The sequence below is a fragment of the Manis pentadactyla genome, chromosome 1 (genome assembly GCF_030020395.1).
Source record: "Manis pentadactyla isolate mManPen7 chromosome 1, mManPen7.hap1, whole genome shotgun sequence".
In the NCBI taxonomy this organism is placed as follows: Eukaryota; Metazoa; Chordata; class Mammalia; order Pholidota; family Manidae; genus Manis; species Manis pentadactyla.
Window position 1 is genome coordinate 72816744 of NC_080019.1, and position 20673 is coordinate 72837416.

General features: G+C 43.7%; 1 protein-coding gene across 1 annotated transcript in view; it reads left to right on the plus strand.

Moving 5' to 3' along the window:
* Positions 1-20673, plus strand: part of LOC118908213 (serine protease 46-like) — a 104096-nt gene that overhangs the window by 33686 nt on the left and 49737 nt on the right.

Below are 20673 nucleotides of genomic sequence, written 5' to 3' on the forward strand. Positions count from 1 at the left end.
AACTTTATTTCTCCCTTTGACTGATTTCAGTTTTTAGAGTTATTTTGCCCCAGGATTTCTTCTCCCTGGACTTACATCTGGTGCAGTTGGAAGGATTCCTCTGAACCCGAAATCTGTCATAATGTGTGTGAGTTTTGAGAGGGCTGCTCCTGTAGATGGTGCAGAGGCCCCAGTGGAGGCAGTGGCAGAGGGTGCCACTTCACCTGTTATCCTCCCAGCTATGGGGCTTTCAATTTGGGAACCCCTAGTGGGGAACTGGTCTAGGGTAAAGTAACTCCTAGAGGTGTGGGGCTTTTCCCAGAACTGGGGAAGGGTGGAAATACTGGAATCTGCAGAATTAGCCCTCCAGGAGTTGGAAGAGTGCTTGGAGACCCTAGCCATGGTCAGCTGGCCATGTAACAGCTGGCATCATAGGGTTTCTTTTCATCGAGGTAGTGGAAAATGGTATACAGGAGAAAGGGAGGATTATCAAGAGGGTTAGAGAGGAGAGAGAGGGACTTAGGTGGGAGGAGACACACTTCAGCATCTCTTGGAGGAACTGGGTGATAACCTATAGGAGGCTATTAAAGAAGAGAGACAGTTACTGAAAAGACAGGTCACGCTCCTAGAAGACCCCTTAGAGGCAAGGGGGGAGGCAGCAGGAAGAGCCCCGTTGCAGGAGGCTGTGGGGTGGGGGAGGAAAGAGTAGTGCCTTCAGCCCCAGAGACGGTGGAGGAGGAGCTGTTGGTGGAGGAGCCCGAGGGAGAAGAGGAGGAGGCGGGGCCATTGGGGGATGTGCTTCCCAGGCCACAGCTGGAGGTACCATCTTCTCCTGTTTTAAAGGCCCACCCAGCTGTAATTAAGAAAATAAAAATGAAACATGTGCAGGCTCCTCGGGAAGGAGCAGCCCCTTCCCCAGGTTTTGGAACACTACATGCTCTGTCCCTGTACCCAGGTTGAGCTGGTGGACATGAGTTGTCTGGTATAGGCAGAAGCCATCGGAATCTCTGCCCACATGGCTTTTATGTCTTTGGGATATGGGGGTGGAAAACACTGTTATGTCTGGTACTGACATGAGTACTGTGGCTTCCCTGATGACTCACCCTTCCCTCCAGCGGTGGTTGCAAAATGCCCATCATGCCTCAGGAAATCAGACACTTCTGGAATGGCTGACAGCTGCCATCAGGATAGTTTGGCCTAATCAGGGTGATTTACCATATTTTCCTAGTAGTTGGAAAATGTACGCAGAGCTCCAACAGGTACTGCGGGAATTGGGTATGAAAAATATCATCTATGATGTGGAGCCCCAGGGCCCTGATGAGGAGGTGTTCACTATAGGAGTGAGAAACCTGGTGCTGCATACAGCTCCCACATCTCTCTTTGTGTCCCTAGTGACTACTCTTGCCCCCCCACCTAGGGCAGCCCATAAGGGAGGCTACTCGTACTTCAGCAGATCTGGGGGAGGTTGAAACAATAAGGATACTGAGGGAAGTATGGACCACGACTGAGAGGAGAGGTGCAGAAGGCCCCATGAAGGTCTCGAGGACCCAGATGTGGGTTAATTTGAAAAAGGCCGGGGTAATGAAAGAAAAACTCGATGGGCAGCCAAATTGAATATTGTTAGAACTGTGGCACCAATTAAAGCCAGAGCAGCTGCTGAGCTTCAGGACACAGAAACCAGAGTCAAGGCCTCATGCCCAGCCTGTGTCCCTGTAAAACTTCCTGGGAGGCAGTAATCAGGATTTGCCTGAGCCCTCACCCCCACATAAGGATGATTGGGCATCGTGGTTTGACTGAGGGTGGGGGTCAAAGTCCCCACCTTGGGGGACATGGTTGGGATCAAGGACCACATGTAGAATTAGCAATTCTTTCGTCCCCTGTGAATGTACGTGTCTTGGTGCTGGTGGACACAGGAGCTGAGTGTTCTCTGATTCATGGCAACCCTAAGCGGTTTCCTGGGACCCCTGCTGTGATAGATGGCTATGGGGGTAAGGCAGTTAGAGTGAAGAAAGCCCACATCTCATTCAGGATAGGGTGTTTACCCCCAAAGAAATATACTGTGTACATTTCTCCCACCCCTGAGTATATTTTGGGGTAGATATCCTGCAGGGCCTGTGGTTGCAGACCACTGCAGGATAGTTCAGACTGAGGGTACATGTGGTAAAGGCAGTTCTGAGGGGACATGCTAAGCACCCACCTGTAGCTCTGCCTGTACCTTGGTGGGTGACAAATACTAAGCAGTATAAATTGCCTGGGGGGCACAAGGAAATTGGAGAAACTCTAAAGGAGTTGGAGAGGGTGGGCATCATAAAGCCCACTCACAGTCCTTTTAATTCCCCAGTGTGGCCAGTGAGAAAGCCAGGCAGCTCCTGGAGTATGACTCTAGACTACAGGGAATTGAATAAAGTCACACTCCTTTTGTAGGCTGCTGTCCTCTCTATAGCAGACATTCTGGACACCCTCAGCCATGAACTGGGAACATATCATTATGTAGTAGACCTTGCTAATGCTTGCTTCTCTACTGACATAGCACAGGAAAGCCAGGACCAGTTTGTCTTCACATGGGAAGGCCAGCAGTGGACACTCACTGTCCTTCCACAGGGATATCTCCACAGTCCCACCATCTGTCATGGACTTGTAGTCCAGGACTTGGCCATATGGAGGAAACCGCAAACAGTGTGGTTGTATCACTACATTGATGACATTACGCTCACATATGATTCTCTTTCAGATTTAGAAGGGGCAGTTCCTAGACTGTTGCAATATCTACAGGAAAAAGATTATGCTGTGAACAGCACCAAGGTTCATGGACCTGGTTTGTCTGTGAAATTCTTGGGGGTTGTCTGGTTGGGTAAAACTAAAGTTCCTGAAGCAATTATAGACAAGGTCCAGGCTTTCCCTACCCCTACCACTGTGGAGTATTATAAGAGTTTTTAGGTCTTTTGGGCTACTGGAGAGTGTTTATCCTGCACTTGGCACAAATTCTGAAGCCCTTATACCGGTTGGTATGAAAGGGCATCAGGTGGGACTGGGGTGAGACATGTGCAACTGCTTCTACTGCTGCTAAGTTGGCAGTCAAGGCTGTACAGGCCTTGAATGTAACGGACTCATCAAGGCCCTGTGAACTAGATGTTCATGTAACTGAAGATGGTTATGGATGGGGTCTTTGGCAGCGGCTTGAACGGATACGCCCACCAATTGGATTCTGGTTACAACTATGGAAAGGAGCAGAGGTCCAGTACACCTTGATAGAGAAGCAACTGGCCTGTGTACCACGCCTTGCTGGCTATGGAGTGCATTGCTGGAACAGCTCCAACCAAGGTAGTAACAACCTATCCCATTGCGGGGTGGGTGCGAGACTGGAACCAAAGGCCATGGAGTGGTGTGGCACAGACACCTACACTGGCCAAATGGGGTGCATATTTACAGCAGCACAGCACCCTCTCTTCTAGCCTCTTAAGTGGAGAACTCCAATGCTTATTGGGGCCATTGACCTATACCAGTGGAAAGCAGAAAGAACTTGCTTTTGAGCCATTGGTAGCTGAGACTCCTTATCAGGAGTGAAAAGCCCCTATACCTGAAGATGCTTGGTACACAGATGACTCTAGTCATGGGCAGCCCCCAAAGTGGACGGCTATAGCTTTCTATCCTAAGACTGAGACAATATGGATGGAGGATGGAGAGGGGAAGAGCTGCCAATGGGCTGAGTTGTGGGGAGTATGGCTCGTGATCACCCAGGAGCCTTCCCCTATAGTTGTCTGCACTGACAGCTGGGCCATCTATCGGGGCTTGACCCTGTGGCTACCGACATGGTACCATGCCAACTGGATGGTTGGTCACTGGCCCCTTTGGGAAGAGTTGTGGCAAGACCTATGGGCCTCTGGTCAGACTAAGACTGTTACTGTATATCACATGACTGGCTATTTGCCTTTGGCATCTCCAGGGAATGATGAAGTAGACACACTGGCCCAGGTGTGCTGGCTAGAAGGAAAGCCTGCCTCTGATGTGGCCCAATGTCTGCACCAGTGTTTGTTGCCCCCAGGGAAAAGAAAATGTGGGCTGTAGTCCACAGGTGGGGCTTGCAGTTGACCCTTGAAGAAGTCATCAGAGCCCAGAAGGAGTGCCTTGTGTGCTCTAAGAGGGACTTATACCGAGTCCTACAGCAACATGGGACAATAGTAAGGGGGCCTATACCCTTGTCAGGTGGCAAATATTCTATACTGGGCCTCTGCCCATATCAGAAGGATATCGGTATGCTATGACTTGTGTGGACATGGCTACTGGACTATTGGTTGCTTTTCCTGCACATTGTGCAGATCAGCAAACCACCAAGAGGGGCCTAGAGCATCTCTTGTAGCTTATGGCTGGCCACAGGTGATTGAGAACGATCAAGGCTCCCACTTCACTGGACATGCATTACAAGAATGGGTGCAGCAATGAGGAATAAAGTGGGAATTTCATGTACCATATAATCCTTCTGGGGCAGGCATAATAGAGAGGTACAATGGTTTGTTGAAAATCTGGCCTGAAGTCGGACACCAATAGTCTATGGGGTTGCTCAGTTGACCTATGGACAGTGCTCTGGCATTTGAATGAGAAGCAACATAAAGGAGCTTTGAGCCCTGTGGATATGCTCACACACCTTGCCACTCCTGTACAATTGTAAGTCCAAACCAAAGAAGAGTTATTGACGCCAGGATATGGCCAGCAGAGCAACATCCTGCTGCCAGCCGCTACTGCATTAAGCGCTGGAGACACTGTTGAATGGACCTGGCCCTGGACATTTTGACACATGGACCAGTAATGGCTGGCCTTTCTGGCACCCTGGGGGGAAGGCCTGGAAGCTGGCCTCCTGTGTATTCCTGGAATAACAGCTGAATGGCCCTCAAAGGTCATGGTAGTATACCCAAAATGTCCAGGTGGTTAGAGCATCTTGCCAGGAAGTTTTGTTTTATCTTTATGGCCAGTGCATGTACCTCCTGTAGCCCTAAGTATTGACCCATCTGTAACTCCCACAGGGAGGTGGGTGAAAGTCTGGTATATTAGACCAGGACAAGATCCCATTCCTGCCACTGTTTCATCACAGGGCCACTCTCTTGTCCAGGACAAGATGGACAAGATGTGCTATGCTGGTGTCATTAAAACATGTATCTTATTGCCCTTAAGGTTATTTTCCCCTACAGCTCTTGTGTCCTGAATGCACCCCCTGGGTGCAGATGCTGCATGATGATTGCTCTGAAGCCTCAGCTACTGCCTGCCTATGGAATGGATGAGCCATGGACTTAATCTGCATAAGAATTTGAACCTAGCTGAATCCTCTGGTTTGAGGATTGTCATGATTTTATTGCTGTTGCTATTGTTATGTCATTAGTCTGGTCACAGTGCTCCAGTTTTCTCACCCAGGGACCATTGCAGAAGAAGGGGAATGAATAGATTGTAAGGCAAGATTTCTGGATGGGTGGCCTGTGGGTAAAATTGTAATATTTCCAGAATATCTCACCTGGCTTTTGTCCATTTGCATTTCCTCAGGGGTGGAGAGAAGTTCATCTCCATGTCAATGAGTAATTACCTGGGCAACCTAGGACACATGTGATCCTAAGAGGTTAAGGGGAGGGGCTTGCTTGCTTGCTTATTCTGGAGCAGGGGAGAGAGATGGTGCTGGACTGCAGTCTGTAAGCAATAAATGGGTTTAAAATTTTATTTCTCCCTTTGACTGATTGTGGTTTTTAGAGGTATTTTGCCCCAGGATTTCCTCTCCCTGGACTTACATCATACATATATTCTCTTGTTATTTGATCATTTTCTTTAGTGTTGTGGTTGGATTTCTCTTTTTTTAGTTTTTTTTTTTTTTTGTATACCTATTGTAGGCTTATTTTTGTGGTCACCAAATGTTCAGGGATAGCTTCCTTACAGTATAACAGTCTATCTTAAGTTGCTGATTACTCTATTTCAAACACAATCTAAAGGTACTTTTCTTCTTCTTCCTCCTCTTCCTTAACACTTTATGTACTAGATGTCATAATCTTCACTTTTTGTGTATCCCTTGACTGATTTTGTGTACAGTTGATTTTGTTGATTTTGCTTCTTTTTAAAAATTTTTGTACTTGCTTGGTAATTAAGTGGTCTACTACCATTTCTGAGGGTTTATTTTCACTGCTGAATGTGTTTTAGCCTTAGTGATATTTCCATCTAATCAGTTCCTTTAACATATCCTGTAAGGCTGGCTTAGTGGTGGTAAATTCTTTTAACTTTTGTTTGCCTGGAAATTGTTTAATAACTGCTTCAAATTAAATGATAATCTTGCAGGGTAAAGGATTCTTGGGTGGAGGTCCTTCTGAATATATCATGCCACTCCCTTCTGGCCTGTAGAGTGTCTGCTAAGAAGTCTGCTGATGGCTTGATGGGTTTTCCTTTGTAAGCAATCTTTTCTCTTTCTCTAGCTGCCTTCAATACTCTCTCCTTATCCTTTGTCTTTGCCATTTTAATTTTATGTCTTGGTGTTGTCGTCCTGGGGTTCCTTTTGTTGGTGCTCTCTGTGCATCCATGACCTAAGTGTCTATTTCCTTTCCCACGTTGGGGAAGTTTTCAACAATTATTTCCTCAAAGAGACTTTCTATCCCTTTGTCTCTCTCTTCTCCTTCTGGTATCATTATGCAAATATTGTTTCATTTGGATTGGTCACATAGCTCTCTTATTCTTTCATTCCTGGAGATACATTTTTTTCTCTGTTCCTCAGCTTCCTTGTTCTCCTGGTCTCTAATTTCCATCTCATTCATTGTCTCCTCTATTTGCAGTAATCTATGCTTAAAATCTTCCATTGTATGTTTCATTTCAGCTCTGAGTGGTTCTTTTCAGGCCTTCTATCTCTTTGTTGAAGTCCTCCCTGAGATCTTGAATATTTTTCTGTAAATCTGTGAGCATGTTTATTACTTTTACTTTGAAATATTTATCAAGAAGATTGGTGATCTTCATTTCATTTAGTCCTCCTTCTGGGGTCTTGTCCTATAGTTTTGTTTGGAACATATTCCCATGCCTCCTCATTTTGTATGGGTTTCTGTGTTCCTTATTTTGTAGTAGATGTCTCTGCTATGCTTCCTGGTGTACAGAGTAACAGCATTATGAAGGAGGCATGCTATAGTGCCCAGAATCTCAAGACTCTTTACTCTCCAGTGTCTGGGTCTACTTTTTGGGAGGCACAGCTATTGGCTTGTAGTGGGTGGGGCTGCCTTTCTGTCTGCTGGTAGGGGTCTGAGTCTATACCATCAGTTTGCTTCATCTGTGCCTTTGTGATCCAAGCAGAAGTCTCTGTTGGAATTGCTGTGGGTAGGGCTGCCCTCTGTCTGCCCTGCAGCATGGTGCTGTAGGGTTAATGGGGTGGGTGGGCTGATGTGTGGCTCTGCCTGGCCAGTTGCACAGCACTGGGCTTGGTCACCCATGGGAGGAAGGATCTCTTGGGACTGGCTCCTGCAGACATCTCCCTGGTTGGGCTGAAAGGCAGCCAAGAAAGCTTAGAGGGTCTCTCTCTGCCTACCAGGCAGCAAAGTCTAACGTTGCTGCTAGGCTGAGTGGGTTGGCTGGCAGTTCGTGCAGGAAGGCGGCTCATAACTGCATTGCTAGTGAGGGGGTTGGAGTATCTGGGGCTTCCGAGAGTTCCTGACCTGTTGGGCCAAGGGAGGTCTGGGGAGGTATCATCCACCTACCCTTTCTTCTGAGGAGAGAAGTCTATCCAACCTTCACTCCCTGGCACCCCTCCCACTGCTGGCAAGTCTTTCAAACTGCTGCCTCTGCTTTTGTCTCAGGGGGACTGGTGGAGCTTGCCTGTACTCCACAAGCAGCTAGAGTCTCAGCCTCCCAGAGTGTTCCACCTGTCCCTGGTATCCAGCCCCACTAATCACCAGAACCCAATGTAATGTGGCTCATGCTCCCAGAGCAGATCTCCAGAGCCAGGTTTGCAGCAATTCTGGGCTCCTATCTTCTCCCCACTCTATTCCTCTTTCTCCCACCTGTGGGCTGGGGTTGGGGGAGGGCTTGGGTTCTACTCAGTTGTGGCTCTGCCACTTTACCCTTTTCTATGTGTACTTCTCTACCCTAGGTGTACATGGTCTGTCCTGCTGTCTTTGGGTCATTTTCAGGTTTAGTTGTATTTACTGTATTTTCTTCTTTTATTTGTTTTTGGGAGATTTTTATGCCTTGCCTTCCTACTCCTCCATCTTTTTCTCACTGAGTATCTCCAGTGTGATTTTGACATGCCCTCAGTAGCTTTTGATAAGTTCCTTGATTTCTGTTACAACAAATGTACCATGTTCTTTTTACATATTTCCTTCCCCAGATGTGGAACACGTCATTTGTCTAAAGAACTTTGGTTCCTTTTAAAGGAACCAAATAATATTTACAGACCATAATTTTGGGGCTAAGGGGGTGTTTATTGATTCTACATCTTTTCAAAATAACAATGCTAATATTATAACCAACAACAAGACCCCTGAATGCAGTTTTGATTCCTTTTTATTTTCTTCTTTTTTGACTTATGGTCTATTCTACAAAGGATATGCAGTCAAAAGACTGTGTTTAAAGTCACTTGAAATAATTATGTTTGGTTATGTAGAGTTAGGTTCCTTTGTTTAGTTTTTAATTTTTAGGGATTGCTTTTTGTTTTTTACTGTTTATTTTTTGATTCAATTTTGTGTTTTAATTATGTAAAACATTTACATGATTCTAAAGTCGAACCATTGTTAAAAAATGAAGTTCAACTGTGTTAATTTTAAAGATCTTACTGGCTTTGATATTCAGTGATTCATGAATTGGGCGGCATCCACTCTAGCAGAGAGAAAGGGCTCTGAAATGCTGTTCAAAATGAGAGAGTTTCAGGCAGACAGAGCAGGAACAAGGAAGTTACATGAGGCAAAAAAAATGGGTTGGCTATTGCAAGGTTACTTTTCTTTAGGGAATGACAGTATCTACCAGGTCGATTACCTAAGTGATGCTGACCATGTGATTCCTGATTGACTGGTTTAAGATTCCATTTCTGGGAGAGTTGAAATAGGTCTTGTTTTGGTAACCTGGGGCTTATAATAAGCAACTCAATTTTGGGAGTTTTAAAAAAATACCATAAAATAAGGCATATGCAGAGAAGTCCATCTTCTATCCATTCCCAGCCTATCTGTTCTCTTTATCCCCTTTTATGTGATCGTATTATGTTTTGGTTTATCTGTTCATTGCTGTGATGACTTGTGACACCACCTACTTAGAGGTAGGTGAAATTTCATAGGTTCAGATTACAGTGCTCTATTGACTGGGTCAGTTAAGACACCAGCCACAAGCTAGGGTTTCCAGGGTCATCCTCACTTCTGAATAAGATTTGGAGGTTCTCATGACCCCCACAGCTTTGATAAATTTTTAGAGTGGCTCAGGAAAGAGCTCTACTTAGAATTACAGTTTTATTATAGCAAAAAGGATACAAATCAGGATCAGTTAAAAGGAGAGATGCGTCAGGTGAGGTCTGGGAGGGGCCCAAAAGGGAAGCTTGCAGTGTCCTCTCTCTATGGAGTCATGACAAGTCACCCTCCTATTACACTGATGTGTAACCATTTGTACAGAGTGTTGCCAACCAGGGAAGTTCACTCAAATTACATTTTATTGAGGTTTATTGGGATTTTATTATGTAAGCATGATTGATGGAATCATTGACCTTGTGCTTGAATTTAATTTCTAACCCCTCCCCCCCACCTGGTTGAGGGTTCAAACCTCAACCCTCAAATCACATGTTTGGTTTTTTTTGGGGTAGCCAGCCCCCATATTGGTCATCTCCTTAACATAAATTATCTAGTGGCTCACCATGAGTCGTCCTGTTGGCAGAAATTCAGGGGTGGCCTGAGGGGCCCTCACAAATAGCAAAGATGCTCCTAACATTCAGGAAATTATCAGGACTTAGAGGCTACCTCTCAGGAATGGAGGCAAAGGTCACCAGATTCTTGATTAAGTAGCGTTAAAAACAAAATTCAACCAAGCGATTCTGAAGGTCTAATTTGCTTTATTAAGTTATTCACAAATTGGGCAGCATCCTATCTAGTAGCTAAAGAGATGCCCCTAGGAATGGTACAAAATGGGAGGTTTTCTAGGGAGCAGAGTGGGGCAAGAAGTTATTAGCAAAAGAAAAGAGAGAATTGCTTCAGGCAGGGTCACCCTCCCTCAGGGGGAAGAGCAGGGGTTCTTACCATGCAGATTACCTCATGGGTGCTGACTAGAAGATTCCTGACTGACTGTTAAAAGGTCACATTCCTGGAATAGGTTGAAACTACAGTTAAGTCTTGGTTTGCAGGGCAAAGGACTCCATTTTGGCTTGTTTCTTTTTGTAACAATAGTAATTATTATTCATTGTTGAAAATATAAGAAAATATGTTTCCTTTAATATTAATTGATTGTTTTAATGCATTTTCTAGCATTAAATATACTTCGAATTCCTAGGATTAACTCAGCTTGGTAATATTTTTCATGGATTGCTGGATTCATTTTGCCAATATTTTGTTTATGATTTTTTATCTACGCAATGTATGCTTTTAATAACAAGGTTATGAGGTAAGGCAGGAACATGGGACAAGCATCATGATTAACTTTTCCTGCCTATGATGAAAAATGCTGAGATATAAACAGTATAGAAAGAACAGGAGGGACTCCATCTTAAGGCCAAGATTCCATTTTAAAAAGCAGAGAGTTGAGAAGTAAGATTCCTAACATATTCTCTGGTAATCAGACAATAACCCACCCATTCTTAAGGCAGGGCAAGCTGTCTTAACTGATAAGTCCTCACTGTATGAGGGTAGCCACTATCTTAGAGAAGAACAGGATAAATAATCCTTTGTGTTGGTTTTATTTAGTAGAATTAGATGTAGGACTAATAACAGAGGAGAGGAGACATGGTGCCTCTCACAAGAGATAAGCATCTTGAGACCACAAGTCAAGCCTTCACCCAACAACACCTAGCAACTAGACAGATGCTCCAAGGAATTGCACAAAATGGAAGGTTTTATGCAAGGTTTCCATCTAGGAAAGACAGAATCCCCATCCTTTCAGTGTGCATCCTCTCTGAGGAACCTGCACTTTCCTTTCTTTAAATGTGTACTTTAAAATTCAGCTTTTTCACTGCTCAAATTATTGTGTTTTGTTGCTGTGGGTAAACTTGCAATATTTCCAGAATCTCTCACCTGGCTTTAGTGCATCTACAAATCAATAGGTGTTCCCAAGGGGTGGAGAGCAGTAGGCCATCTCCATATTAATAGGTAATTACGTAGGCAAGTGAGTGCTTATCTGGACGGGAGAGGTTGGGTGTAGCTCTCTTCTGCTACAGCCTCTCATGAAGAGAAAGATTGAATGACTGCTTGTAAGAAACCGATTTCTTTCTTTCTTTTTTTTATTAAGATAATATTGATATACACTTTATGAAGGTTTCACATGAAAAACAATGTGGTTACTACATTTACCCATATTATCAAGTCCCTACCCATACCCCAGTGCAGTCACTGTCCACCAGTGTAGTAAGATGCCACAGATTCACTGTTTGCCTTCTCTGTGCTACACTGTTCTCCCCATGACCCCCCACACCATGTGTACTAAACATAATACCCCTCAGTCTCCTTCTCCCTCCTTCCCCACCCGCCTTCCCACACCCCTCCCCTTTGGTAACCACTAGTTCTTTCTTGGAGTCTCTGAGTCTGCTGTTATTTTGTTCCTTCAGTTTTGCTTTGTTGTTATACTCCACAAATGAGGGAAGAGAAATTGATTTCTTAAACTTTATTTCTCCTTTTGACTGATTTCTGTTTGCTACTTTATTTTATTTCCATGTCTTCACTCTGTCTCCGCTTTACTCCTGATAAGTAGGAAGGGGCTGCTGAGAGCTCAGATGGGCCTGCAAGTTCCTATCACCTGGGTGACCCGGATGGATCTGCAGCTGTGCGATCCGCTCTTCACAGCCTGCCTGAAGATCTCCTTTCTTTGGGATGTTCTCAGAAAATAACCTCACTCCATCCTGTGCTCCTCAAGTCCCCCAAACTCTGGGGTGGTAGGAGTTGTCCCCACACCCTGTAGATCCAAGTGGACATGGGTCACCAAGTGACCCTGGCTTTAATTGTTGGCAAGGGAATCTTCCCCAGGCTGAGCTTCCTTCTTCCCTCTTTCCCTCTGCACTTTCCTGCTCTCTGCTGCCTATAAGGCAGCTGCCATTCCTTATCACTCTCGCTTTAATGAATTATTTCCTTTCCTGCACCCATCAGACCTGTTCAAGAATTCTTTCTTGTCCAGAGTCAAGAACCCTCCCCCGTTCAGGCTGAGGTTTCACCTGGTGGGCAGGAAGAGACCTCCCCAGATACAGCTGCCTGGTGACTGTTAGAATACCGTCAAAGAATACAAGTGAAGACTTTGAAATATCTGTTCCTTGAAAGTTTGGTAGAACTAACCTGTACATCTGTCTGGTCTGACCTGGTCTTTAATTTTGGGAAAGATTTTAAACTACTCACTTAATGTCTTCAGTGATTATAAATCTATTTAAAATTTCTTGCTGAGTCAGTTTTATCAGGTTAGATTTGTTAAAAAGAAAACCATAGTCCTGAAATGGAGTCACTTCTGCTGTGCCAACTCACCAAACTGGGGCTTAATATCTGGCCTAACTGCGGTTTCAACCTCCTCCAGAAATGTAGTCAGTTAGGAATTTTCTGGTCAGCACTGATGAGGTAATCTGCAAGGTAAGACCCTCTACTGTTTCCCCTCAGAGAGGGTGACCCTGCCTGAAGCAGTTCTTTCTTTTGCTAATAACTTCTTACCCCACTCTCTTTCCTAGAAAAACCTTCCATTTTGTGCAATTCCTTGGAGCATCTCTCTAGTTGTTACAAGAGATGATGCCCAGTTCATGAATCATTTAATAAAGCCCATTAGATCTTCAAATATAGTCAGTTGAATTTTGTTATTTAACAGAGTTTTCTAAGAATTAACTCATTTCATATATATGTTAAAATTTGTGGGTATAATTCTGTCCACAATCTCTTCTTACTCCTTTATTATTAGTTTACTTAAATTTTTGTTTTGAAATAATTTCAAACTTACAGAAAAATTGTGAAAATTATACTAAAGAACTATATCCTTTACTTGGATTTACCCGCTGTTAATATTTTACCATATTTGCTTTCTCATTTGTCTCTTTCTCTTTTTTTTTCTATTTTTCCCCCTGAGTAATTTGAGAGTAATTTGCAGATATCATGCCTCTTATAATCTTAGCACATCAGAATTTATTTCCTAAGAATCAGAACACTCTCTTATATAAACTCAGGAAATTTAATATTTAACTATGTGTTGGACAATTTGGCATTTTCTAATACACAGTTCACATTTAACTATTGGAGTTGCCCCATTAATGTCTTCTATAGTGAAGGAGAGTAGAATCTGTCATCCCCAAATATGCTTCTTTTTCATAGGCTTATTTTAGGCTGATTATTTTTAAGAAGCAGCAGACCTGGTAAAACTCTGAAAACTCAATAGAAGTTACCCTTTTGTCACATTTACATTTATAAGGGAAATAGGGGAAATCTCTATCTGTAAGGTTGTCTCCTTTCCTGTACTAGGAAGAGGAGGATGACTGTAAATCTCTAGAAACTCTTACAACAGAGAAGGCAATGACTTTAATCTGCATGATAACCTTACCCTTGTCCATTGTGGTTTTCTTGGTAACCTCCCATAACTGGCCTCCTCTTACTCCCATCTTCCTTTGTCTTTATGAAATGGTAAAGTGGTGTCCTGGGCCATTTCTTTGGGGGGCCATTCATGTATATCTTTGAGAAAGACATTGTTGATAGCGATGGTCGGGTCTCTCCCATGTATAGAGGAGGTATACATGTTGTTAAACTTATGTTTGTTTTTCTTTTGTTAATCTGTCTTTTATTACAGAGGGTCTCAGCCAAGAACTGAGAAGGGTAGAGGGAAAATGACTTGTCCTCTATAATAGGAATATTGTTTCTGGTCCACGACTCAATTCAAAGTTTTATTTAGTTGTCATCATTCTTAGATTTCCTTTAAGTTGGAATAGTCCCTCAGAGAGTCCTTGGTCTTTTGTGACATTTATATTTTGGAGAGGTCTGGCTGGTTGTTTTGTAGATGTCTCTCATGTTGAGTTTGTCTTATGTTTCCTCCTGGTTAGATTTGAGTTATGCATTTTTTTTTTGTAGGAGTATCACATAATGTTGTTTACTTCTCAGTGCCTAATATCAGGGGTCAACTGATGATTTGTGATATTAACTTTGATCACTTGGTTCAGGTATTGTCTGGCAGTCTTCTCTGCTGTAAAGTTACTGTTCACTTTTTGTATTAAATAAGTAATTTGTGAGAGGTACTTTGAAATGGTGGAAATACCCTTTCCTTATTAAATTTTCACACATGAGTTTTAGCATCTGATAGAATCTGGACCTGAGTACCACCTTTCAAATAAGCCCGCCACCATCTCAGAGAGACCTAGGTGTCATCTTACCTAGGCTACAAGCATCTTCCAGAGGACACATCAGCAAGCCACAAGCCCGCCTTTCCACCCCCCCACCCCTCAAAGAGCCCGCCAAAGCCCTGGCCATAAAAAGCCTCTTGACCTGTTAGAGACCCTCATTTTCCCTTGTTCTGCTGGCCAGAACAGAGGGGTCCCTCTCAGGTTCAGCAATAAACCTGCTTGGACTGTTGAGTTCACATCCCATCTTTTTTCTTTCATCTATCCCTTCCTTTTTTCTTTCAGCATCCATTTTTAATTCATGCCTGTATTAGTCATTACTATGATGGTGTGGGTAAAATTGTAATATTCATATCAACAGGTGTTCCTAGCTGGTGTAAAGAAGTAGTCCATCTCCATATTAATTACCTGGGCGACCAAGGGCTTATCTGAACCTGAGAGGTTGGGGGGAGGTCTTGCTTGCTTCTGCAGGAGCAAGAAAGAGAAATGGCCTGGGACCGCAGTTTGAAAGCAATAAATGGGTTTTAAACTTTATTACTCCTTTTGACTGATTACAGTTTTAGAGGTATTTTGCCCTGGGATTTCTTTTCCCCAGAGTTACAGATCATTGTAAAATAGTGATTTTCTAACACCTTCATTCCTTCTTTATTTATTAGTTGGCATTTTCTTGTAAGGAAGAGTTTTCCCTTCTTCAATTATTTATCCTAGTCCTTTTAAGTCTTAACGGCATCCATAGTTTTGTCTTCTTTTTTGTTTGCAATATTGCTTATTTGTTCTTCCTCCTTTACTACTCCAATCTTGCCAGAAGTTTGTGTACTTTATTAGACCTTTCAAAGAACCAACCTTTTGACTAATGGACTGCTTTAGATTTGGTTCCCCCAGAAATAGAGAGTCTGTGACTTGCAAACAGCCGGTGCACTATGAACAGACAAGGCACACCCATTAAAAGGCAAAGCCATGCATCATTTTTAGTAAGGATGAATTGCTGCCCACTCTGGGGTAGAAAAAATCCAGGATAATGAACTTGCCACCACATGGCTGCTTATGTTCTTGAGAGATTGTTGCACAGCAAGGGCTTGGCACTGGTCTGTACTGCTGATAGGCATTCAGCTGTGGAGGTAGTTGTATCAGCTTCGGTGAGAGGCAGATTGTCATGGCAGGCCACCATGACGAATCCATTTATTCATGGCCGCTTTGTAAGGGTTGAGGAGGTTGAGGACAGAGGTGTTTACTGGATGAGTCCCCCGGTCCACCGGGTTATTTGGTGCTCCTGCCATGCGTGCTTTTGGGTGGGCATTGATGTGTGACTGTGAGTCCACCCACCATGTGGCGATTCCCATAGGTTCATCCACATGCTTCTTGCTCAGATGACCTTGCTTCCAGTCTCTCAGCCTTGCTACCTGTAAGCCCTTGACCAACCCGTTTGCCATTACCTGGAAGGCTGTGTATGTCCTTATTTCCATCCACTTCCTTCTCACAAAACATAGATGGCCAGCTGACTTTAAACGCTGCCCACTGGCAGGACTTCCCCTCAGCACTCTTCCTCAGGGCCATTCTGTGTAGCAGCCATCCATTTTTAGCTTACACCAACATACTGTGCTGACCCAGACATCATCAGGCCATCTATTTTTCTCCCCCCTTCAAATGGTTGTAGAGAAATCCCCAAGGGGCTATAAATGTGAGCTGGTGGTGAGGCATCAGTGCAGAGAGGCAAGGCACATGGGGTATGGGCCACCTGTTCACACAGTTAATTTGTTTCCTCCATAACTGCTGGAGCTTGATTCCACATGTACTATTTTCATTGTATGACAGGTTGCAATTGTGCCTGCCTCAGCTTATGATTTGGTAGTCTGCCCACTGCCCCAGCTTATGATCTTTTCTTGTCAGACACTCAGTTTCTCCCAGGGTCCAGTATTGTGCCAGAAGCTGTTTTTTTTTTTGTTTTAATGCAATAGTTCTCTGCTGTAGACTATGACTTTGCTGTAGAACCTTAGGAGTCTGGGATACAACTCTCGCTACAACTCTCCTCTAGGGGCTTGCCAGACTTTAAAGAGTGTCCTTAACTACCATCATTGGCTCTGCCAGACTGCATGCCTTGTAGTGTAGCCTGAGTCCACTGCAAAGCTCTCTCTTCCTCTGGGCTCCACTCAAAACTGACAGCTTTCCATGCCACAGAAATGACTTCAGGCAGTATTCCCAAGTGAGTATATGCTATCTCGAAAAAAGCCTGAAACAAGCATTGTTTCTTTCTTAGTGGCAAGTGGCACAAAGTACAGTAACTTGTCCTTTACTTTGGAGAGGATGTTTTGGCATATTTCAGATCATGGACTCCTAAAAACTTCACCAGTGAGAAAAATCTCTGAACCCTTTCTTCCACCCACCCTCCCACATGATGCATCTTTCTAGGATGTCCAGAATGCTTGTCACTTTCTAATCCCCATGTCCAATTAACATGGAATCCTTGATGTAGTGGACCAACCCAGGAATGTCGGGATGATCAAGGTTCCTTCATATTGTATTGCAACAAGCATGAGTTAATACAGCCCAAGAACAAGAGCTTAAATGGGTACTGCCGTCCCTCCCAGGTAAATGGGAAGTGATTTTATCATCCTTCCTGTGGGACCAGATCAGTAGATGCATTCCAAGTACCAGAGGCTGTGTTCATGTGTTCTAATAAAGATCCTGTGTCTGGCACAGCAGTTGCCCATGTGGCTGCCCATAGTGAAGCTGGTGGTAGTGATGCCAGGGTTCTTGTTTGTAGAGTCGCAGAATGAACTTAGCAAACACCCAAGGTAGCAGAGTCAGGGCAGAGGCTTTTATTGAGAGATAGAATGAAGACAGAGCTCCCGGCTCATGGCAGGAGGGGACAAGAGAGCCCATAGTGGTGCCTTGTCCAGGGGTTTAATAGGCAGTTGAGAATTTTTGGGAACTGGATAAAGACTTAGGGGTGTGGACTTGTTAAGTGGTCCCTGAATATTTAGAATTAACTTAACATAAGGACTTTCCTGCTTTGATTTCTCCCTGGGATACTGGCGTCTTGGTCAGGGAGCATATCGAACAAGGTGGTCTGTCCAGCCTCCAAGGTGGGCTGAGTTATTGTCTGTTTGCTAAAGAGTAATTAAAGAATCTTACTTCTTAAACTTCCTGGCTGTTAAAATGCAATCTTATCTTTAAGGTGGAATCCTTCCTGCCTTTTACTGTGTTGTTTACAGCTGGGTCTGAATGCTAAATTAGTTGCCCAGTTTGCAAATCACTTCATCTGATCTGAAGGAGGAAAGACAGCACACAGGCCTGGGCCTTTTAGCATTGCTAAAGTGAATCTTACACATGAGTACAAATGATTAGCATAATAAAACATGTGCTATTCTTCTTTATCTGGAGAATATTAACTGATCTCACTGAAGAATGACCCTAGAGCTTAATGTTTAATGCAGAGTTTTGGTAGGGGGTTTCCTTGCATGTAGTTACATTGCTCTGACTGCAAATATCCTGCTGCGACAGGGACCATAGATGTAGTCAGAATAGAGTGAAGGCCTCCGGAGGGGGAGGGCAGGATATTTGCAGCCAGAGCAATGTAACTACATGCAAGGAAACCACCCCCCTGCTAAAACTCTATGTTAAACATTGAGCTTTAGAATCATTCTTCAGTGAGATCAGTTAATGTTCCCCAGATAAAGAAGAGTAGCACATGTTTTATTATGCTAATCATTTGTAACCATGTGTAAGATTCACTTTAACATACTAAAAGGCCCAGGCCTGTGTGCTGTCTTTCCTCCTTCAGATCTGACGAGGTAATTCTTCAAACTGAGCAACTAACTTAGCATGCAGACCCAGCTGTAAATAGCATAGTTAAAGGCAGGAAGAATTCCATCTTGAAGATAAGATTGCATTTTAACACCCAGGAAGTTCAAGAGGCAAGATTCTTTAGCAAGTAGACAATACCTCAGCCCACCTTGGGAGCTGGGCAGGCAGCCTTTTGATATGCTCCCAGACCAAGGCACCGGTGTCCCAGAGAGAAATCAAGGCAGGAAATTCCTTACAGTTTAGTTAATTTTTAATATTCAGGGACCACTTGACAAGTCCCCACCCCTAAGTTTTCTCATGTTCTCGAAAAATCCTCAACTGCCTATAAAACCCCCTAGACAACGCACCTCTACGGACTCTCTTGTCCCCTCCTGGCGTGAGTCGGGAGCTCTGTCCTTTCACTGTATCTCTAAATAAAAGCCTGTACCTTGCTCTCCTACCTTGACTGTTTGTGAAGCTCATTCTTCGGCTCCGCAAACAAGAACCCCAGCATCACTGCCTTGCCTTTTCCCTCACCTTATTCTGCCTAAGCCCATGGTCCCTGTCTCAGTAGTCTACCCTCACCTCTGGTTTTGCAGGAATTACATCGACGAATTAAAAGGGCTTATATATTCTTTAAGTCTTTGAGAGTGGCACTAATCTCTGTCATTCTACCTTGCATTTTGGGCACCCTGTTATCAGTATCATCTCACAATTTATATACAACAGCACTCAGAAGGCCTGGGTCTTCCCCTCACTCCAGGGTACAGCTGCTCTGGATATGGCTGGGGATTCCTTTGGGGGAAGAATTAGGAGAGAAGCTACTGTACTTGTTGTGCCGGCATCTATGGGATCTGGTCTCTCCTTATTGATGGCCTCTGGGTTCAACCAGTGTCTGCCTTCTGCTCGCCAGCTCTTGGTCAGTTTTGATGATGTAAGTGAAGCACAGATACTTACTGGCTTCTTACTTTTTACTTAATATAACAAAGCCAAAAATTATGTAACTACTCATCTCTCCTAAATCTTAGTAAACTCTAACATTAATCACTTTCAGGCAGCTTACATCTAGTTTTGTTTAGTATTTTAAATCTATTTTGTATTATTATGTTAACCTCATAAATTAGACATTTTTATTAGTCTTTCACATAATTGATGCTTGTTTAGATTTACTCACATATTTCCTGATTTCTTTGCTCACCATTCCTTCCAGCATACCAGACCTTCCTTCTGGGATCACTTTCTTTCTTCTTAAGATGCACCCCTTGGAGATATTTTTGTGAGGATTTCTCAGCAATGAATTACCATGGTTTTTATTTGTCTGACATGTTCTCCAGCATTCTTCTTTTCTTTTCATGGAGTTTCTGTGGACTTACACATACAGTGAAGTGCTCCATGTTAAGTACACAGCTTGACGAATTGCTCCCAAATACACACACCCAGGCAGCTCCCCGAAGTCTCCCCATACTCTTCTGCTGTTAGCTGCCCCAAAACTGACCACTCTTCTCCCTTTTATCACTTTTATCTGTTCTTAATTTTATATAAATGGAATCATACATCATGTAACATTTCATCTCTGGCCTTCCTCATTCAGCATTACGTCTGTGAGATTCATCTGTGTTGTATGTAGTGGTGGTTCATTGTTTCTTTTTATTCTTTAATTGTTTGCCCTCTGAACTTTCAACTGTTTCTTGTAGGTCACTGTTTTACTCAGGTGTGTCAGTGCCCACCTTAGGACATGGTTGCAGGCTCCACATGTGGCCTGACTAACCCAGGGAAGAGTGGGATCTTCTTTTGTTAGGAGTTGGACTGGGCACCTGCTTCCACATGACACACATCTTTATCATACTATTGTTCATGCTGAGTCTATGGACTGTCAACCCCTTTCCAGGTATTTGTATTTTTTATCCATAGAAACTATTGCCTACCTTATTTTATTTCTGTAGACCTGAGTGTATGTCTTTATATGTACTCTTGCTAAAAGTCATTGTTTGTTGTCTTTTGGGGCCAACTTTTCCTCATGGGGAGAAGCACTTAACCTTGATCTGAGCTGTAGCCTGGGAGGACTGAGGAGCCAGGAAGCAGTGGAGGCAGGCAGCCTGGCTCCAATTTCAGTGCTGTGATGGAGAGTGAGTTACTTTACTTTACTGAGCCTCAGCCCTTTTGTTTGTAAAATGTAAAGTCAGAAGGGTCTGTATTGTTAACTTCAATATCCTCAGTGCCTGGAATAGGGTCTGACACAGAGCAGGTGCTCAATAAATGTGCGCTGACTGTATGAGTGAGTGAAGGTAGTAATGCTTTGCAGGTGTGTTGTGAGGGTTAGTTAAATATGTCAAAGGCCTAATACAGAGGCTGGGTCACTGGAGGTGATCAACCAAAGGCAGATATTTTCATCAAGAAATGATTGCCTAGGCCAAGGTGCTTGTAACTTTCTACACTTC